General features: G+C 40.6%; 1 long non-coding RNA gene across 2 annotated transcripts in view; it reads right to left on the reverse strand.

Moving 5' to 3' along the window:
• Window positions 1–6,020: 6,020 nt before the first annotated feature.
• The window catches only part of LOC120538802, a 35,404-nt gene continuing 20,995 nt past the window's right edge, over window positions 6,021–20,429 (reverse strand). The window contains exons 3-6 of one of the 2 annotated variants that reach the window (XR_005635517.1): window positions 18,566–18,695; window positions 16,147–16,268; window positions 12,785–12,990; window positions 6,021–6,231 (exon numbers count right to left, since the gene is read on the reverse strand). This is a non-coding gene — a long non-coding RNA (uncharacterized LOC120538802). Of the gene's footprint in view, window positions 6,232–12,784; window positions 12,991–15,633; window positions 15,674–16,146; window positions 16,269–18,565; window positions 18,696–20,429 lie in introns of those variants that run through there. The other variant, XR_005635518.1, reaches the window with a different exon arrangement.

Consider the following 20,429-nt stretch of genomic DNA (forward strand, 5'->3'; position numbering starts at 1 on the left):
TACTTTTTCACACAGGGCCATGTAGGTTTGGATTTTTTTTTTCCCTAAATAATAAAAACATTCATCTAAAAACTGCATTTTGTGTTTACTTGTGTTATATTTGACTAATTGGTTAAATGTGTTTGATGATCAGAAACATTTTGTGTGACAAACATGTAAAAGAATAAGAAATCAGGAAGGGGGCAAATAGTTTTTCACACCACTGTATGTTTAATTATTCCATCCATCCAGGGTCGCGCCAGTCCCAGCAAGCATCAAGCGTGAGGCATGGACAATCCCTGGATGGAGCGCCAGATCATCACTACGGCTGCGCCATAGCACCCGCACATGTTTAATTATTAGCAGTATACACTATTTAAATTAAATTAACATTTTAACTGTAAAATGTAATATATCAAGTATACATCCTAGTATTCTAACAACTGTGGCCTGCAGAGGGCGCTCCTGCCACCCAAACCCGACACAGACACATGCAGGACACAAGTTCATCACACACGCTTTTATCTTTTTCATTATCTCTTTCTCTTTCGTGGGAAGAACCTTCCCTATTTGCCACCTGCACAACACAGTTAAAGCACACACAAAAACACAATTCTCTTCTTTCTTTTCCTATCTCTTCTCTCTCGCTTCATCAAGCTTAGTCCACCTCCTCCCGACTCTGGCTCCCTGAGTAGTGGCAGCTGGCTCTTTTTATAGGGCACCCACAAATGCTCCAGGTGCTCAATGACCTTCTTCCGGCAGCACTTCTGGGTGTGGCAGAAGTGCAGCAACAAATAGCTCAGCAGTTCCAGCAGCACCGTCTGGCGACACCTGCAGAATTCAACAGGGCTGCGCCAAACTCCACTTCCCATGGAGCCCTGCAGGAGTGTGAGGCACCGCTGCAAACCACAGGGGCTGCCATCTAGCACTCTGGGGGAGGTAATGCCCTGAATAAGCGCTCTCCCCCAGTCCTTCCACTGTTGAGACGTCTCAAGTGGGTAAGGACACTGGCCGTCCACCACACAGCTCACAGCTCTAACAGGATGGTTTTTGGAAATCTGAATCGATTTAGAAGCCAGGCATCTGTAAATAAACACTCTCTTCTATTGAATTGTAATGAATTCCTTTATTGTCATTGTATGGTACAATGAGATTCAATATGCAAATCCTCCATAAACCTATTTTTCTATAAAATGATACAATAAGATAAAAACTAATGAAAAATATACAATGTGAAAGCCTAAGTGCAACAAACATGTACATACAGTGCAGATAGTGTAAATGGTTCATAAAGTGGCTCGGGCTGTGCGATGTTACAGTTGTAGTGTAAGTTTACATTGAGGCATTTGTAATTATAAGTACAAGCAGTTCTACTGAGAGCACTTGATGGACAGATTGAGTGCATTTATAGCTCGTGGGATGAAACTGTTTCTGACCTTGAGGTCTGTACAGGAAAAGATCTGAAGCGTTTGCCAGATTGGAGAAGTTCAAATAGGCTGCAGCATGGCCGAGTGGAATCCATGCCAGATGCTTGGTGGCTTTCCTCAGGCAGAATGTGCTATAAATGTCCACTAGTGCTGAAACCCGTATCCCGATAATCCTCTGCGCTGTCAACACAACCTGCCGCCATACAGCTTTCTGATTAGCTGCTTTGCACACACACACACATACAATGGGTTCAAATACCCTGAGTGATGCACTGAGAGTAACAACACTAAAGCAGCTATGGTATTTGGAATAATTTGCTCATTCCATGCACCATTATATTGTTACAGAATGATTACAATCAAGTGCCTTAAATTTGTAAGCAACAGTCAATTAATTTTGGTGCATTTGATAAATCCCACATCACTGATGTGAATTTGAAAAAAGGGAGACCACAGAGGCACAACAGCACTGCTTTGACACTGGGTGCTGCCAGTGTGCAAAACCAAGAATAAAAGTGCATAAGCGAGGTGCAAGGCTGCCATGAGAATGTGCGTTGCCTTACGTCAAGTTTAATTTTTCTACATTATAATGTGAGAGTGGAAACAGGCATACACAACACTTGTGTGCATACACTGTTTCTACATGAGGCCCCTAGTATTGTCCCATGTGAAGTATGAGGGGTGTATCTCTGCCACAAAGGATGTAATCAATATGGGGAAGGATAATAATGGGAGATGGAACAATGGCACCACTTCTGCCTTATTACTGGAAAGCCTGCCCATTCCAATACCCTCAAGATATTAGCAGCCTCATGATAAGAAGGCTGCATTCACTTGGGAACCAGCTTCTTGAGAGGACAGCCTTATTTGTAGAACGATTATTAGCGCTGCACAATGAGCTTTCGCTGCGGATGCAGGACGTGAAGACGTGATTTGATGGCATAGATTGGAAAATGTAGAAATTGAGAGAAAATAGTGAGTGGTGAAGTGAAGAAACATGCATTCCAGAACCAGCCACATCATCACAGCATCTCTTTTCTGCAGCTGGAAACAATGCACCAAAAGGGCAGCGCAAGCTTCATTCTTCATTGCAAACACCACATGCTCCTTAGAAGGCTGACGCACACAAACACACACACACCATATCTACCTCGTCTAGGGGATACGATTCATACAGAATTGCTTTATTTTGGTCTCCTACAAGTGCCAGAAAGACTTCCGAGAAGTCAGTCAAGTCTCGGGTTATACCTGAGTTCTAGTTATGTTGAAACTTGTAGTCCTGAAAGTTAAGTTGCACAAGTTAAAAGCAATATTTATATGTTATTATTACTGATTTATGCCTTAGTTTTAGGCTGGATGTATACCTTATTTTAAGTACTTTGTAATTGATATATCATTTTTGCATTTATTTATTTTTGCATTTCACGCAATATTTTTTTTTAAAACCCAGAATGTAATATGGCACTTAAATGCACTAAATGGATTTAGCTTTAACAAATAATTTTGATGTATGCAATTTAAGTAATACAAATGTTGGTTTCTCTAAAAAGGAAATCAATTAGCTGTTAACATTTAGAGAGATGTCACTTTCTTTTTTGTATATTTACTACTGCTCTTAAATAAAGCAAAAGTATTTCTTATCCGATTACTCAATTAGTCAATGGAATAAATGGTAGAATACTTGATTACTTAAATAATCGATTACTGCAGGAGCCCTAGTTGTCTTACTGTAGAGACTGCTGAGATACTTAAAACTTAATTACTAATTTGTGAAAATAAGTGGAACGAATGGAGTCGAGGATTTGACAAAATGAATAAAAACTTCATTAGGTTAAGATCTCTACTAAAACTTGAGTCAACAAACGAATAATTAATTGCAATATATTGCAGGCTTGAATCACACATATGACCCAATAATTGTGTATTTGTGGAGTCCCTGGTAATTCCCATCCTACCACTGTTTCATTTATGTCAGGTAGATTGTCCAGAGGGGACTGGGTGGTCTCATGGTCTGGAATCCCTACAGATTTTATTTTTTCTCCAGCCGTCTGGAGTTTTTTTTGTTTTTCTGTCCCCTGGCCATTGGACCTTACTCTTATTCTATGTTAATTAACGTTGACTTATTTTGTTTTCTTATTGTGTCTTTTATTTTTCTATTCTTTATTAGGTAAAGCACTTTGAGCTACTGTTTGTATGAAAAAATGTGCTATATAAATGTTGTTGTTGTAGCAAATTTAAGGATTCATTTTAAGGTATAACTGTTTATTCCAGAGGCCTGCAAAGCCAATCCTTGAGGGTCATAGTGGCTGCAGGTTTGTGCTCCAACCTAATTGTTAATGAGAAGTAAATTATTGCTCAAATAACATTTTTATGCTACACTGTGTTGTCTTGCTTCTTTAAGATTCCCTACCCCTATTATTTTAGCCTTAAACTGATGCATTCACAGTTTTTGTTTGCTTCTTATTAGCAATAAGAAGCAAACAGCAGGGGAACCAGCAGTTCTCAATCATTTATGTCTTTATGTATTCTTCGTGACATGTCTGATTTAATGTAACATTTGAACGGAAGCTGAAGAGAAAAAAAAAAAGATGGAGAATTACCCAATTCAGGCTACAAATCGTTTGGATAGCCTTGGAAGGGAAAAAAAATCTACAATGTATGAATGACCTGACATGGCAGAATGAAAACACTAGCATGCCATAAAATTAAATAAGATCTGTTATTGGCAAAGATTGATTTCTAATTGAGCAATTGGGTTGGAACAGCAACCTGTAGGCACAATGCCCTTCAGGACCAACTTTGCAGAGTCCTGGTTTATGTGAATGTCTTACAAAGTACTACACATACGGTAACTGGCTTCAGTTGAAAACTTCCATTAAGCACAAACAAGTTTTCATTCAACAGCTCAACAAATAAATGTCCATAAAAATATTGAAATTGTCAAATATGAAATGTATTGCATATATACTCAGCAAAAAAGAAACGTCCTCTGACTTTCAACTGTTTTTACTTTCAGTAAACTTAATGTGTAAATATTTGTATGAACACTAAAAGAGTCAACACCATAAGACATAAACTAAAAATGTTTCACAATGTGTCCCTGAATGAAGGGAGGCTCAAAATCAAAGTACCAGTCAGTATCTGGTGTGGCCACCAGCTGCTTGAAGTACTGCAGTGCATCTCCTCCTCATGGACTGGACCAGATTTGTCAGTTCTTGCTGTGAGATGTTACCCCACTCTTCCACCAAGGCACCTGCAAGTTCCTGGACATTTGTGGGGGGAATGGCTCTAGCCCTCACCCTGCGATCCAACAGGTCCCAGACGTGCTCAATGGGATTCAGATCTGGGCTCTTCGCTGGCCATGGCAGAACACTGACATTGCTGTCATGCAGAAACTCACGCACAGAACGAGCAGTATGGCTGGTGGCATTGTCCTGCTGGAGGATCATGTCCGGATGAGCATGCATAAAGGGTACCACATGAGGGAGGAGGATGTCTTCCCTGTACCGCAAGGCATTGAGATTGCCTGCAATGACAACAAGCTCAGTTCAATGGTGATGTGATATACCGCCCCAGACCATGACGGACCCCCCACCTCCAAATCGATCCCTCTCCAGGGTACAGGCCTCGGTGTAACGCTCATTCCTTCGACGATAAACACGAATCCGTCCATCACCCCTGGTGAGACAAAACCGTGACTCATCAGTGAAGAGCACTTTTTGCCACTCCTGTCTGGTCCAGCGAAGGTGGGTTTGTGCCCATAGGCGTTGTTGCTGGTGATGTCTGGTAAGGACCTGCCTTACAACAGGCCTACAAGCCCTCAGTCCAGCCTCTCTCAGCCTATTGCGGACAGTCTGAGCACTGATGGAGGGATTGTGTGTTCCTGGTGTGACTCGGGCAGTTGTTGTGGCCATCCTGTACCTGTCACGCAGGTGTGATATTCGGATGTACCGATCCTGTGCAGGTGTTGTTACACATGGTCTTTACTGCGAGGATGATCAGCTGTCCTTCCTGTCTCCCTGTAGCGCTGTCTTAGGTGTCTCACAGTGCGGACATGGCAATTTATTGCCCTAGCCACATCAGCAGTCCTCATGCCTCCCTGCAGCATGCCTAATGCACGTTCACGCAGATGAGCAGGGACCCTGGGCATCTTTCTTTGGGTGTTTTTCACAGTCGGTAGACAAGTCTCTTTAGTGTCCTGCGTTTTAGAACTGTGACCTTAAATGCCTACTTTCTGTAAGCTGTTAAGGTCTTAACGACCATTCCACAGGTGCATGTTAATTAATTGATTATGGTTAATTGAACATGCATGGAAAACATTGTTTAAACAATTTACAATGAAGATCTGTAAAGTTATTTGGATTTTTAAAACATTATTGTTGAAATACACAGTCCTGAAAAAGGGACGTTTCTTTTTTTGCTGAGTATATTTGAGGATCTACCTGCATCTAATTAAGACACATTCAACACTTACCTTACCAGTATATGTTCAAAACATGTGTGCAAGTGTCAAGGTAGAAGGGAAGCCCTACAAATTATATGAAAGACTACTACACTTGAGAACAAGCTTTGTTGAAACATTTAACAATCCAAAGACACAGTATACCAGGTGTATTGTATTTTGAGTTTTAATAATGCAGGGAGTATAAAATACATTGATATTGGCAAGGTAAGACACATGCAGTAATCTTGATTGTAGGTTCTCTTGCCAACTTGTTCAAGTTTGCGGTCCCGACAGAAATACATTTGGAACATCTTGATATCATCAGTCTCAGAGTCAAACTTCCTTCAACCATGATTCACAAATTGGAATTCCAATCATCCACTACAAAAAAATGGAAAAAAAAGATGCCATCTGAACAAGCTTAAAGTAAAAACTGAACAGGTGATTGTATTTAACTCTATTTTAAACGGCCGAGACATGCAGCAGATTTCATTGATTCGCAGTTTGGCTTCATGAAACAGGACTGATTTTTGCTGTTCTCTTTTTGTTTTAAGCTTTGTCTTCCAGTCATCCCTCTACACTTGGTAGGCTTTTCTGTGCAAGGCTAACAGTCAGTAACTCATAAACTCATCGTATGAGTCTTCCTGCGCCAGTTAGACACTTTCCCTTAGGGCTTATTTTTACGTCATGCTCAGAATGCGTAGACTTCATGGTTACCACACGTTCCCAGTGTTCATTTGATGCATCCTGAGTATGTCCTCAGAAATTAACGTGATGCCTGCGCAAGGTGCAGTACTAGCAAAAAAGTCGGGAGTGCAGTGTGATAAAAGTCGGAATGTGACATCAGAGTCTCTGTTTACTATCTAAATGTGACAGAAAGCCGCTTTGAGGATTCCCCGGGATCGATGTGCCTGCCTTGATGTTTGATGGATGGTTCGATAAGATAAAGCAAAATGCCACCATACAAAGGCATTTGTGGTGCTTTTATATTCAAGCATCGCATATTCCCCAACGTAATGACACAATACATTTTAAGTGTCTCAAATACCATCTTCTGTGCCAGTTTTTTTTTTTGCACCTTCACAACAGCATCAGAATGTACGGCAGCGTATTTGAGCCACAGAGAAAAAAATTAAGAACACGGTGAAAAGGTCTATTTTGTGATTAAAGTGAAAATTTTGGCTGTAATCTCAAAATGTCTGCTTTAACCTCATAGATTACTTTATCATTAAAGTAGACCGTCGTCAACGTCATCTTAAAATCGACCCAGTTGTTAATTGCTACATGCTTTTGGGGCTTCCTCCTGAACGGACAGCAGCGGCAAGCAGCAACAGATCGCCTCACCGAACACCTTAAATTTATAACATTTCAACTCTCTGCACATTTAAAATCCTTAGTTTTATACTTTATATCACTTTCATGATGAAATGCATTAAAATATGTATGTTACATTTTACAGATAAATCGTTAACTTAATTTAAATCATGAATGCAACCAGTCCCCGGGTTACGTACGAGATAGGGACTGTAGGTTTGTACTTAAGTTGAATTTGTATGTAAGTCGGAACAGGTACATTATTTTAATAAATGCTATTGTTGACCGACTGTAACCAAGTGCTCTTTTAAATGAATGAAGGAGTTTCAACTCTCTCTGAAGTTTTTATTATTTCTAATTTATTTTCAATGGTGATGGTTTTTCTCTTCTTTACTGTATCACCAGCACTTGCATCAGATTTGTGTTTCTGAGACATTCTTGAAGGGTGAAGACAAAAGGTTAAGATGAGCTCTTCTGCACAGCACTGTACACGCTGTCACAGCAGGAAGGCACCCATCATCAACACGTACTGACAAGAGACAACTTCCTGCTATGTGCGTAATAGTACAAGCAGGCTTGCTATTGAGAATGAATGGGGGCGGCGAGGGGCAATTAACCATCCGCCCACCACACAATCACTTCCACTACAGTATGATGCCTACAGCGCCCGTCTACCGAGAACGAACACGGTGCGACCAAAGGCGGATAGTGAATCGCCCACCACCGCCCACATTCAACAGTCAGCCACCCGATGTACACTACAATGCTATGCCCCGCTGCCCCATTCACCCTCAATGGCCTCCATTCAGCCACAACCGGGTCACCGCTTGCAGCATTACCAGCCGCCCACTGAGAACGTACAGGGCAGCCGTGTGTGGTGGGCGGGCAGTGAAACGCTGCCCTCTGCTCCACCCGGCCTGCGTCCAGTCAGGAGCAGTAGCTGTGGAGGCGTAGTGGGTGGGCAGCGAACTGCCCCATCAAGCCTCCGTCCTGCACACGAGCGATAGCTGTGGCCCCGGTAACTATGGACCACGGGTCACCGTTTGCCACCCAAGGTAAACTACGCTGTACGAGCAGCAAAATCACCCACCTCCAGCCTCCATCCAGCCACCGCTTGCAGCATTCCCAGGCCGAAGATGACGGAGCGGCACTTACTGAGGCACATGCGTCGCAGCTGCGACCCCGTTCGTAAGTCATAGGTCGGAGGTCCATAACCAGGGGACCACCTGTACTGTTAATAACTACACATGTGAAGAAGCATGGTGGCAAAGTGGTAGCGCTGCTGTCTCACAGGGAGTCACGTTCCTGGTGTTCCCTGCCTGGAATTTCCATGCTTTCCTGGTGATTTTCCACAGTGTGCTCAGATTTCCTTCCAAAAACACTAAAGTTTGAGGATTTGGTGACACTAAAATGACTCTAGTTTATGTGTGTGCTTGTATCCACCTTGCGATGAGCTGATGCCCTGTCCAGGGATTGTTTCTGCCTCGTGCCCGATGCTTGCTGGAATGGACACATCCCTGGATTGATGGATTTAATTATTAAACATCCATCCTTTTCAGATATATTGTGGCAAGGTGTCGTCGGAATTTATTGGACATTTCAGGCAATTCACAACACAATGAAGCTGAACGTTGATCACCAAGAGAATGACTCGCATTGCCACCTGGTGGAGTCTACCAGATTTGCGTAAACAATACAACGCAAGTATAAGCAATAGCGTCCACTGGATCGTGTGTCGTGTGAAGTATAAACCTAGCCTTACAAGCAAGACCTTTATACAAAAGAGGTATTGTATTCCATATGATGATCACTGCGTAAGTGAGTGTCAGATTTTTTGCATACTCCACCACATACAAAAATAAGGAAATTATGCGGTGCTAATTTTTTAGACTGCTAATTTTTTTAGACTACTTTGTCATGGCATGTTTGCATTTCCAATTAGACTTACATAAGCTTATGTACAGTAAGTGAAATCTCTCTTTATTACTCCTAAAGGGAAATTACATGCACATAGCAGCAGAAACATAACAACAAAGATACAATCAATATGTAAATAAAAATAAATAAGTATAAATAAATAAATGTGTATTATTTACATATTGCAAAATGGTATTTCAAAACAAACCTAATGAGTGCCCCAGGAGGAAGCAGTGAAATGCCGGATAGCAGTGGACAGAAAGACCACTAGAAGCACTTCTCAACACACCATGGTGGTATGAGCCTGTGGATAAAAGTACTTCAAGAAAGCGCCTCCTTCGTTTTTCAGGATAGCATTCAATTTTGCCACCATCCTCTTTTCTACAAAGGCTTCCAGGAGGCCTAGGGCTAGTCCTGTGATTGCACAGGCTTTCCTGATAAGTTTGTGCTGGCATTACTCTTCTTTGGAGTTCAAGTTGCTTCCCTAAGTGACCACAGCGCAGATCACCTCACTGGCTACTATGGCCTGCTAGAACAATTCCAGTAGCTGCTGCACACATCAAAAAACCAAAGTCTCCTCAGGAAGCACAGTGTGCTCTGGCTCTTCTTATAGAGTGCCATTGTGCTCTCAGACCAGTCCAGTTTGTTGTTTATATGGACCCCCTTGGTACTTGCAGCTCTGCACCACTTTCAATTAGACAGTAATGTTAAATTTCTTTAGTAATTAATTTAGATGAAGTCAGAATGTGGGTGTTATGCAGCCTCATCTGTGCATCTACTGGTGTTATTAGGCAGATTTGTTGTTTGCTGTGTCTTGAGTTCGAAGTCCGCATCTCCTGCGGCTCTTCAATTTCAGCTCTTTTAATGACAGTTCTTTGGATGGAGTGTGACACACCATTTACTTTAAATGTACATTTTGCAGTTCACATTTTCACAAGCATTGCTGCCAATTCTTTCAAACTCACATCAACTCCTACACGATCAGTGCAAAGCTGAACACAGAGGACACACAGTGCCTGTGCCAACATCAGGTTACGTTTATTTTTAAAACATGCAATGTACTCTATGCTCACAAAACACATAATAGGGTTTATTTTTAGGATACTTGGACTGTATATGGTTCATCGTAAAAAGAAACTTGCTCTCTGTCATACCAGTTTAACAAGAGCACCTCCGATCTTTGCAGTTCAAATATCACTGCCCCTACTTTGAGCGCCTCCTACATGAGGAGTTGAATTGGTTTATAAATGTGACACTCAGTGATCCATCCAATTGATCCCACTCGCTTTTAAGCAAAATGTACTCATGGTTGTCTCCAGACGTATATATGACAAGTCTGGCTTCAGCGAAACTAGTACCGACACCGAACACTCTGCTTTCCCCTCCGCTAAAGCAACAGCTGTATATCATTGGCCTGGAAACCTCAAGAAGCGATCTAAGCCCTCCGTGCCACTCGTTAACATATATGAATATCAGCACATGCAAAACTCCACAGCATGGTCCCTTTTCTCTTCAAAGCAACATTTGTACTTGTTGTAACAAAGCTCGATTAAGTAGTTATGAGCCCTGTAAGACCCAGGGTGAGTGGAATGTGGCATAGCTGGGCAACACACTTGGGAGCCGAACAGAGTTATCTATATTTGCTTTGGCATTATTTTGGTACTGGTACTTAGGTGTGAAGACTGGTATCAGTACCAAAATCAAAAATTTTACTGATGATCCAACACTGCATTGTGCAAAATAATTAGCCACATCTGCAGAAAGGGTACCTTTCAAGACAAAATACACAACCATTTGATCTTAATTAACAGACTGATCCCCTCCATTACATTTCCTCCTACACCCCCACCAAAACAGACACACATACTGACAGATCTATACTCATGAAAAACTGGCCATTTTAAAGCTGGCATCACTTTATTCCTTTTCTAGTTGGAGGGGATGTCAAACTTGATGAGTGTTGTTGCTGACTTTGTCGCACGATTGTGTCAATCTACGCGATTAGAAATTGATAAGAATGTCAAGTTACATGATTGTATGATGACCTTCCAGTACACTTTCATAAGCTGACCTTTTTATTGACAGCCAATAACATGCTGCCCAAGAAAGCCACTGGGTGTGTGAAGTGTTTATAGATACAAGAAGTTCAGTCGCAAACTCTGCTCAACCACTCCCCCTCCTCTGACATGGCACATGACATGAAATATAAGACAGACGGAGAAGCCTCTCTCCTATTGGCAAAGTCTAAAGCAGCCACATTCATTATTCCCTGTTGCTGCATTATACAGTACTTCATTGATTGTCAGTTTTCATGTACACCCATAGCCAAACTATAGGATTTTTGAACCTATTTGATTTTGTGAATCGTACAGTTTTTGGACTGGGCATGTCAGACTATATAACTGGGATTTATGTGATCACACTGTGTCTTCCCCCAACTTGCTAAGATTATTTAAGTAAAGTCTACAAATGAAACTCACTAGAAAAGCTGAATAATGAGACATGGCACTTACATAAGATCTTCCTTCCTTCCTTAACTACAGGACATAGTGGCAGCTCCTGTCTTTAAAATAGAGACACCTTGAACAAGACCCTTAACCTGCAATTGCTTCGTCCTGGGTATGGCGTTAATCTGCATCCAGCCCAACAAGCAGGACCTCTGGCTTGCAGGGAAAATGCGGGGGTTGGTGGCAGGATTGATACTCTAGCCACTGCGCAAAACAAAAAGAAAACATCACACTGAGGTGTCACGTGTTGCATAGCTGAACTCGGGTCCCAATCCACGTGATCCATCATGTGGTTGGTGCACCAACACGCCTAACCCCCTCCTCCTCCTCTTCTGGGCTGTCCCGTGGCCTGGAACCCCTGCAGATTTTATTTCATTTTTCTCCAGCTATCTGGAGTTTTTTTTTCTGTCCACCCTGGCCATCGGACCTTACTCCTTTTCTATGTTAACTAATGTTTTCTTATTTTAATTTCTTATTTTGTCTTTTATTTTTCTTTTCTTCATTATGTAAAGCACTTTGAGCTACTTTTTGTATGAAAATGTGCTATATAAATAAATGTTGTTGTTGTTGTTGTTCCTATTTAAAGGATCCTTAAATAATACATAAGAAAACCTAATTACTTCTGATGTGATTGAGAAGTACTTTAGGAATTCTGCCATTTTAAACAATCTCCCAAAAATGCACATGGTTTTTGCCAAATAGGGCTAATTGTACTTTATGTTCCTGCCCTTTGAGAAAACACTTCTTTATTTAGTAGCACTATCTGCTGTACATTCACATAAATGACCACATTTGCAAAGCCATACTTGTAGAGTCTGGTCGAGTACCTGCAAAGATCACAAGCTTTTATAGGTCTTACAAGAACAGGAATGGTGTTATATGTATGATAAGAGAAATACTTTGTTTAAACACACATACTGTATATAGTATGTTCTTAATCTAAAAGGACAATGAAAATAGTTCTGGTATATCAACACAACGTGCTATACAGTTAAAGTTTTACTGTAAGGGCCTTGTCTATGCTATAAACACAACTGTGCAAATAGCATTTAAACAGGCCCTCTTTACTGTATGCACCCTCGTCACCAAGCCTGAAGACATGAAACTTTCAAGGCTGGTAATTAAAGTGCAATTAAAAAAAACATTTCAGTCGCCAAGATTTATCTAAGACTTAATTCTATTGGGGGATAACTCACACAAGTTTCATACAGCAGAAGTGACTGAACTACATGCAACAGTGATCAGACAGCTGCTCATGAAGGCTCATGAGTTCCAACAGATATTCGTAGTCAGAGTACTAGGGAGACCAGAGCTGCTTGTCAAAGCTCCACCATAAAAAACAGATCCTGTTGAAGTATCCTCATAGTAATTACTCCTCTTGAATTCCTAAATGTCGAAGGGGCTGCAAGAGAGTGAGAGAGGGGAAAAAAAGAAAAAACACACATTAACAATTAATGAAGGCCAAGTTAAAAATTGTAAATTTTAAATGCAGTACAAATGTACTGTAGCTGTTTGGCAGTGTATAAAATAGAAAATAGTAATCTGAAAATATAAGTGATGAGAACTGGAAGAAGTCAAATGGTCTCTTAATGCCTACTAGGGTTTTAGAGGTTTCTGGGAATAGTGGTGTCACATTTGTTACCAAGATTTAAAACAATCAAACATTTAGAAAAATGTCCACTCTCTGAGTGTGCTGTGCTTTTATCAACTGTGTAACTGTACAGGAATTACAGGCAATAAACAGAGGACATGTATGCTTTCTAAGACCTGTCGCAAGCAGACTTGACTGTTGTTTCTGAGATGTATTAGCATTTTGCATTTCCTTAGGTTACCAAGGAATTTCACATAAAAACAGAGGAAAGAAGAGGGTTTCCTGTTGGCAGCTTCATGAAAACAGATACTGTATCTTGAAACAGCAGAAATCAGGATAGGATATATCTGTAAGTAGGATAACTCTTTGGAGTATTGGGCAACCCAGCACAAATAATACAATCAATTTGTCTACTTTTGAATTCATTTTATTCTGAGCTTCTACACACATTGACATAAGGCAGAAACGAACCAAGCCAACACATTAATCCACACACATTAGGCCAGTTTATATCTGACATTTCACTAAACTGTCTGTCCATGAATTAAATGAAACCTGCTAACCACGTTAAACCCACTATACTGTCTTCTGCATCACCTGCAAAACATGGCCACTTAACTCTAACTGAAGTGAGAATTGTGTATTATTACATTACATATATGTCTTTCTTTAAAACTCTAAAAGTCTGATTTTTTTTTGAATGTGCCATAATATGAATTTCAATGCTGTTACTACCTAGATCTACAGTATTTAGTTGTATATTCAGATATACAGTGATCCCTCGCTATATCGCGATTCGACTTTTGCGGCTTTACTCCATCGCGGATTTTAAATGTAAGCATATCTAAATATATATCACGGATTTTTTGCTGGTTCGCAGATTTCTGCGGACAATGGGTCTTTTAATTTATGGTACATGCTTCCTCAGTTTGTTTGCCCAGTTGATTTCATACAAGGGACGCTATTGGCGGATGGCTTAGAAGCTACCCAATCAGAGCACGTATTACATATTAAATAAAACTCTTCAATGATATACGATATGCTTCCCGCGCGGTGCTTGATTGTTTGCTTTTCTCTGCCTCTCTCACTCTCTCTGCCTGACGGAGGGGGTGTGAGCAGAGGGGCTGTTTGCCTAGAGGATACGGACACTCCTCTAAAAAATGCCGCTTTATCGCAGTGCTTCGGCATACTTAAAAGCCCAAAAGCACATATTAATTTTTTGATTGTTTGCTTTTCTCTCTCTCCGACATTCTCTGCTCCTGACATGCATTCTTTGAAGAGGAAGATAGGTTTGCATTCTTTTAATTGTGAGAAAGAACTGTCATCTCTGTCTTGTCATGGAGCACAGTTTAAACCTTTGACTAAAGGGTGTTATTTCATGTCTAGAGGGCTCTAATAATGTTAACAGTGTGGGAGAGTTTATAAGGGCTTAAAATATATAAAAATAACCCTACAAACATATGGTTTCTACTTTGCGGATTTTCATCTATCGCGGGGTTCTGGAACGCAACCCCCGCGAACGAGGTGGGTTGACACCACGAGAGCTTAAATGGTATTCAGTGAGATGCTCTACAAATGAAACAGTCCCACAACAATTTACAGCCGCCCAACAACAATAGGGGAATAATGATCTAGAAATTGCCAAAACCTGCCACAGTAACACATGTTTAGTTGTTGTTATTTCACAGGGTCTCCTGTGTTTCTGACTGTAGGAGAGCCGCACTACGTGGATAATTCTTACAAAATCCACCTTCATTACTCCAGAGTACTGTAACCTTAATCTTGGGTTCTTTTATTTTGTTTTGTAACTTTATTATTTACCATGATTAACTAGAGCAATTCTGATGATGACAGCGATAATGAACTTAGACAGTTTTCTCATTTTCAAGCCAAAGATCTTCATGTACACCTTAAAAAGTTGTTTCTTACAAGTACTGCTCTGTGATGCTCCTGTATTTTTCAAGGTGTTCCTTAAGTAGCAGTAGTTGTTTTAGACAGACAGAATTGTAAAATGGTACAAACAATCATATATATTATCTATAAGTAGTCTAAGAATTTACTAAGTGTAAAGTGATTACAATTGCACATATTTATAAGTTAGAATTTTACAGTACAAAATGTCAATCATTGGCACAGTATCAGTCCTAATCAACACTCATAATACTAGTGTGGCGGACAGCTAGGGCGCTTACCCGGCCAGGACACCTTGTCAATGGAAAGACCTTAGGAGAGACCTGGCCCAAGGACATTATCTCTCCCGGAACAATAGAGGGCAGCCCCCCTAGCTTACAGTGGAGACACAGGTTTGGAGCATGGCAGCTCAAACCTGCTGGATATTTATTTACTGAGCCCTGCTTGTCGACACTTCCGCCACACCTGGAACTGCTGCTGGAAGAAGCTCATTGGACACATGTCCTTCTGGGTGTCCTATAAAAGGGGCCAGAGTTGGAAGGAAGAAGGACGAAGCTTGTGAGGAGGAGTGGAGGCAGAAGGACTGGAAAAAGAAAGGAAAGAAAAGGACTGTCATCTATTTTGGTCTGTACTGTGCTGTGCTCTTGGGAGGGAGGAAAAGTGCATCCCAGTTGAAAATAAAGAGTGTTGTGTGTTGCACCTGTGTCTCTGCTTGTCTGTGTCGGCTGTAAGCTCCCCTGGTTCCCACACTGCTTACATTTAAAGTGCTTCCAAGACTTGAACTTCTGTTTTAAATATGTTACTTTAAAAATAAACTTTTTCAAACTGATATTGCATTTTAATGCAAAAATAAAGAAATCTATTTTGATTTAAAATTACACCAACAAGAATCAGAAACTGTTACCATATGAGTCCCTGGTGGTGAAGTAGAACCAGAGTTTTTTTAAACTATCTTGGTTTTATCGATTTGTGTCCCCATACAAATAAGCACTGTTTACAATTTCAAAGGTTTTAGCGCTAAGTGGCAAAAGCAGTTCTCCCCAAAAAGATACCCACCCAGCAAGACAGTATGAAGATCCAGTGCTCTTCAGAATCAAGTTGTGTCAGTCAACATGGTTTGATTATTTGGCCAGGTTTCCAAGTCCCTCTTCCTGAAGTTACATTGAGCACAGGCTACCCTGAGACAGAAGCACAACCCACTGGAGATAAAACATTTGTAAAATTTGCGCTTAAATTTTGCCCATAAGTTTACATACCCTAACAGAATTTGTAAGATGTGCACCATACTTAAAAGAAAATTTGACTAATCAGGCACAACATATTTAATTTACTTTTAATGGAATCCAAATTAAACTATAAAGCATCATAGAATAGCACAACCATTACAAAAAAGCAATAAGGAGAATAATGACATGGTCCCTGTTCAAAAGTTTACATACCCTAAGTTCTTAATACTGTGTATTGTACCGTTAAGCATCAACGATAGCATGCAGTCTTTTGTCATAGTTGTGGGTGAGGCCTTTGATTTTCCTAGGTGGAAAAGCTGCCCATTCTTCTTGGCGAAAACCTTCCAGGTCTCCAGGTAAATTCTTGGGTTGTCTTGCATGAACTGGACATCTGAGATCTCCTCAAAGTGACTCAATGATATTGAAATCAGGAGACTGTGATGGCCAGTCCAGCACTTCACTTTTCTCTGCTGTAGCCACTAAAGGGTGGACTTGGCCTTGTGTTTTGGATTACAGTGATCCCTCGCTATATCGCGCTTCGACTTTCATGGCTTCACTCCATTGCGGATTTTAAAAGTAAGCAAATCTAAATATATATCACGAATTTTTCGCTGGTTCACAGATTTCTGCGGACAATAGGTTTCTTAATTTATGGTACATGCTTCCTCAGTTGGTTTGCCCAGTTGATTTCATACAAGGGACGCTACTGGCGGATGGCTGAGAAGGTACCCAAATCAGAGCACGTATTACGTATTAAATAAAACTCCTCAATGATATACAATATGCTTCCCACGTGGTGCTTCGCATACTTCAAAGCCAAGAACAGCACGTATTGATTTTTGATTGTTTGCTTTTCTCTGTCTCTCTCGGACATTCTCTGCTCCTGACGGAGGGGGTGTGAGCAGAGGGGCTGTTCGCACACTGGCCTAGAGGATACGGACACACCTCTAAAAAATGCTGAAAGACTACCTTCACATTGCTCCCTTCCTTGCAGCTGCTTTTTCCAGTGGTGCTTCACATACTTAAAAGCCTAAACAGCCCTATTGATTTTTGATTGTTTGCTTTTCTCTCTCTCTCTCTCTCTGACATTCTCTGCTCCTGACACGCATTCCTTTGAAGAGGAAGATATGTTTGCATTCTTTTAATTGTGAGACGGAACTGTCATCTCTGTCTTGTCATGGAGCACAGTTTAAACTTTTGACTAAAGGGTGTTATTTCATGTCTAGAGGGCTCTAATAATGTTAAAAACGTATTTAGAAGGTCGTAAACAGGTTTTCTATGCTCTAACTGCGAAAATATTTGATTTATAAATAAAGAATCCTACTTCGCGGAAATTCATTTATCGCGGTAGAGTCTGGAACGGATTAACCGCGATAAAAGAGGGTATACTGTATTATCATATTGGAAGATCCAAATGTGTCCTGGCAGCTGTGGATGAAATCTTGGTTGGTCTACCTGGCTGTGGCCTCATAACAACCCTAACTTTCCACTTTTTCAAAGTCTAACACAGTACTGATAGGCATTTTCAGATCTCTGGATATCTTTTTATATCCTTTTCCAGATTTATGCAATCCAACAACCTTTTCTCACTGGACCGTTGACAGTTATTTTGCTTTCTCCACGACTCGGGATCCAGCAAAATCAGTGCAGTTCTGCATGAATTTAAATTGACTATTTACACAAAGACACTGATTACAATCAAAGAGGTTAGAGGTGTGGACACTCTTCCCTTAATTACCCTAAATTTAAACCTGGGTGTCAAATAATGTGTATTATCATCCCCAACATTCAAGGGTATGTAAGCTTTTGATCAGGTCCATTTGGGTGATTTCACTCATCATTATGATTTAAAAATTGCACACACAATTGTGTGATAATAAATTGCTTAACTTATGCACACTCTCTAGTTAAAAGAAAATATTTCTGCATGATTACTTAAATTTTAAAAACAATTGCCAATATTTCACAAATTCTGCCATGGTATGTAAACATATGGGCGCAACTGTACAATCATTTTAACTGCAAAAGAAATTTAATGTCAGATAAATACAGGAGACATTTCTGAAAGTCTTTTTCACTGTGAACATTAAAATCTTATCACAATCCCTAACTGATATCATGCATGCGGGAATTAATTTAATGCTAGCAAGATTGAAAAATTAAAATCTTTTACAGTACTTTACTAGGCAATGGTCAACTCTCACAGTAGCTGCTGTATATGTGAAAATAAAATCTAGATCTCAACTTACCTGCATGTAGTGATGGCAGTAACAAAGAAACAGCAGCATCTGCAAATATGATCTTTAACAAGAAACATCCTAAACTTCAGGTGAGCATTAAAGATAGTCAGCGCGCTCAACAGGTCCTCCCTTGGCTTACCTGGGAAGAAATATGAACATGACACAGTAAATATTGCAAGGTAACTTAAACCACTATACTGTATGGATTACATAAAGAGAGACAAAGGAGCAGACTATAATATGCTTATGAATTGTAACAACACACTCAATATATTCATAAAATTTAACCAAAGTTTCAAATAATAAAATGTATATTATTGCTCTTTAAATTTCCTGCAAGCTTGTAAACACTAATAGTAATGTTTTATTTAAAATTTAACATACTAATGAGGAACTAAATATATCCAATCGATCCAACCCGCTATATCCTAACACAGGATGACGGAGGTCTGCTGGAGTCAATCCTAGCCAACACAGTGTGCCAGCACACCGCAGACTAAATATATGGTTTGAGAAATAATTATTAGTTTCAGCAATTCAGAGAAAAAAAGAGGACCGACCGACTGACCTTTACTTGTCCAATGGTGAAATCTGGCTTTCTACAGAAGCTTATTAAATAAATAGAATATACAGTAAATCCTTGCTATCTGAGGATTACATTCCCGCAGATTCGCTTTTCCGCTATTATAGAAGTGACAGACACAGAATAATTAATCCTATTCATGGATAAGGTCCTTGCTGTGTGCCATGGGCTGGGGTGGGGACAGGAATCAGGAAGTTGTGTACACAGCCAAGTGCAGCATAAAAACAAATTCAGAGTGGCCTCTGACTTTTGCCCTTGGATGTCAGGGACTGCACGTGTGCTACACTGAATAAACAGACATGTATCTACCCAGTACTGAGAGGCCTGCATAAGCCATTGTGCCCCATTTGTGATGGGGACCAGAGCATACAATTGTTTCCAAGAAATGACGAATTCCTAGTAAGTGCAGGTCACACTGCGCATCACTACTACAAATGGTTTAATGAGGTCCTCAGATTAGCCCTACTGTGGTCACTCACGGCCTCTGGCAGAGCACCTAGAAAACAACTGAACTACAGAGTCATAACAAGTTCTCTGTAGGTCAAACTGTTGAAAGCTCATTACCAAGTCTCAAGGGGAGACAGCAGTGGGCTGACACATCTGCCCAACCAAGTCTCCCCTACCAGAACCCACTAACCTAAGCTAATTTTTCCCCATAGCACCAATGCTTCAGTTTTATTTTTCACATATCTACAGAATTTTTCAGTAAAGTAAACCCCAAAGATAAGAAAAGAATTGACTGTATGTACAGTATGTACTGTATATACAGTCGGCCCCTCAAATCTGTGGGTTCAACCAATCATGGATCGATAATATTCGGGGAAAGAAAAAAAATTCAAAAACGCAAAACTTCTCACACGCCCAGAACTAAGGTGAATCCACAAGAATGAACTGTAGTAATACCATCTTGTAGTCTCTCATGCCTACCCGAGTGATAATAACATGCCTACAACCCCTGCAAGATTTATTTGATGATGCAAAGAAAAATAAGAAATAGCTTCCTATATCAAGGTTTGTAACTAAAGCACTTGCAATTGTGACGCCTCAACCACCAACACTTGAAGATCCTCAGCCCTCAACCTCCACAGATCCTGTAGCTACCTCAGGGTCCTGACCTGTGAGGGACACACTCCCCCAGATGGCCACGAACTAGCCTAGGGCCAACGATACCTGGAGATGCCAGCTATGAAGCACCCGCTTGAGCAGCAGGTAAGGAGGGGCAGCATGGACACAGCACTTAGACAACAATTTGATCATATCTCCCAGCTGCTAAAAAGCCAATCAGGCCAG

This window comes from Polypterus senegalus, chromosome 11 (genome assembly GCF_016835505.1).
Source record: "Polypterus senegalus isolate Bchr_013 chromosome 11, ASM1683550v1, whole genome shotgun sequence".
Taxonomy (NCBI): Eukaryota; Metazoa; Chordata; class Cladistia; order Polypteriformes; family Polypteridae; genus Polypterus; species Polypterus senegalus.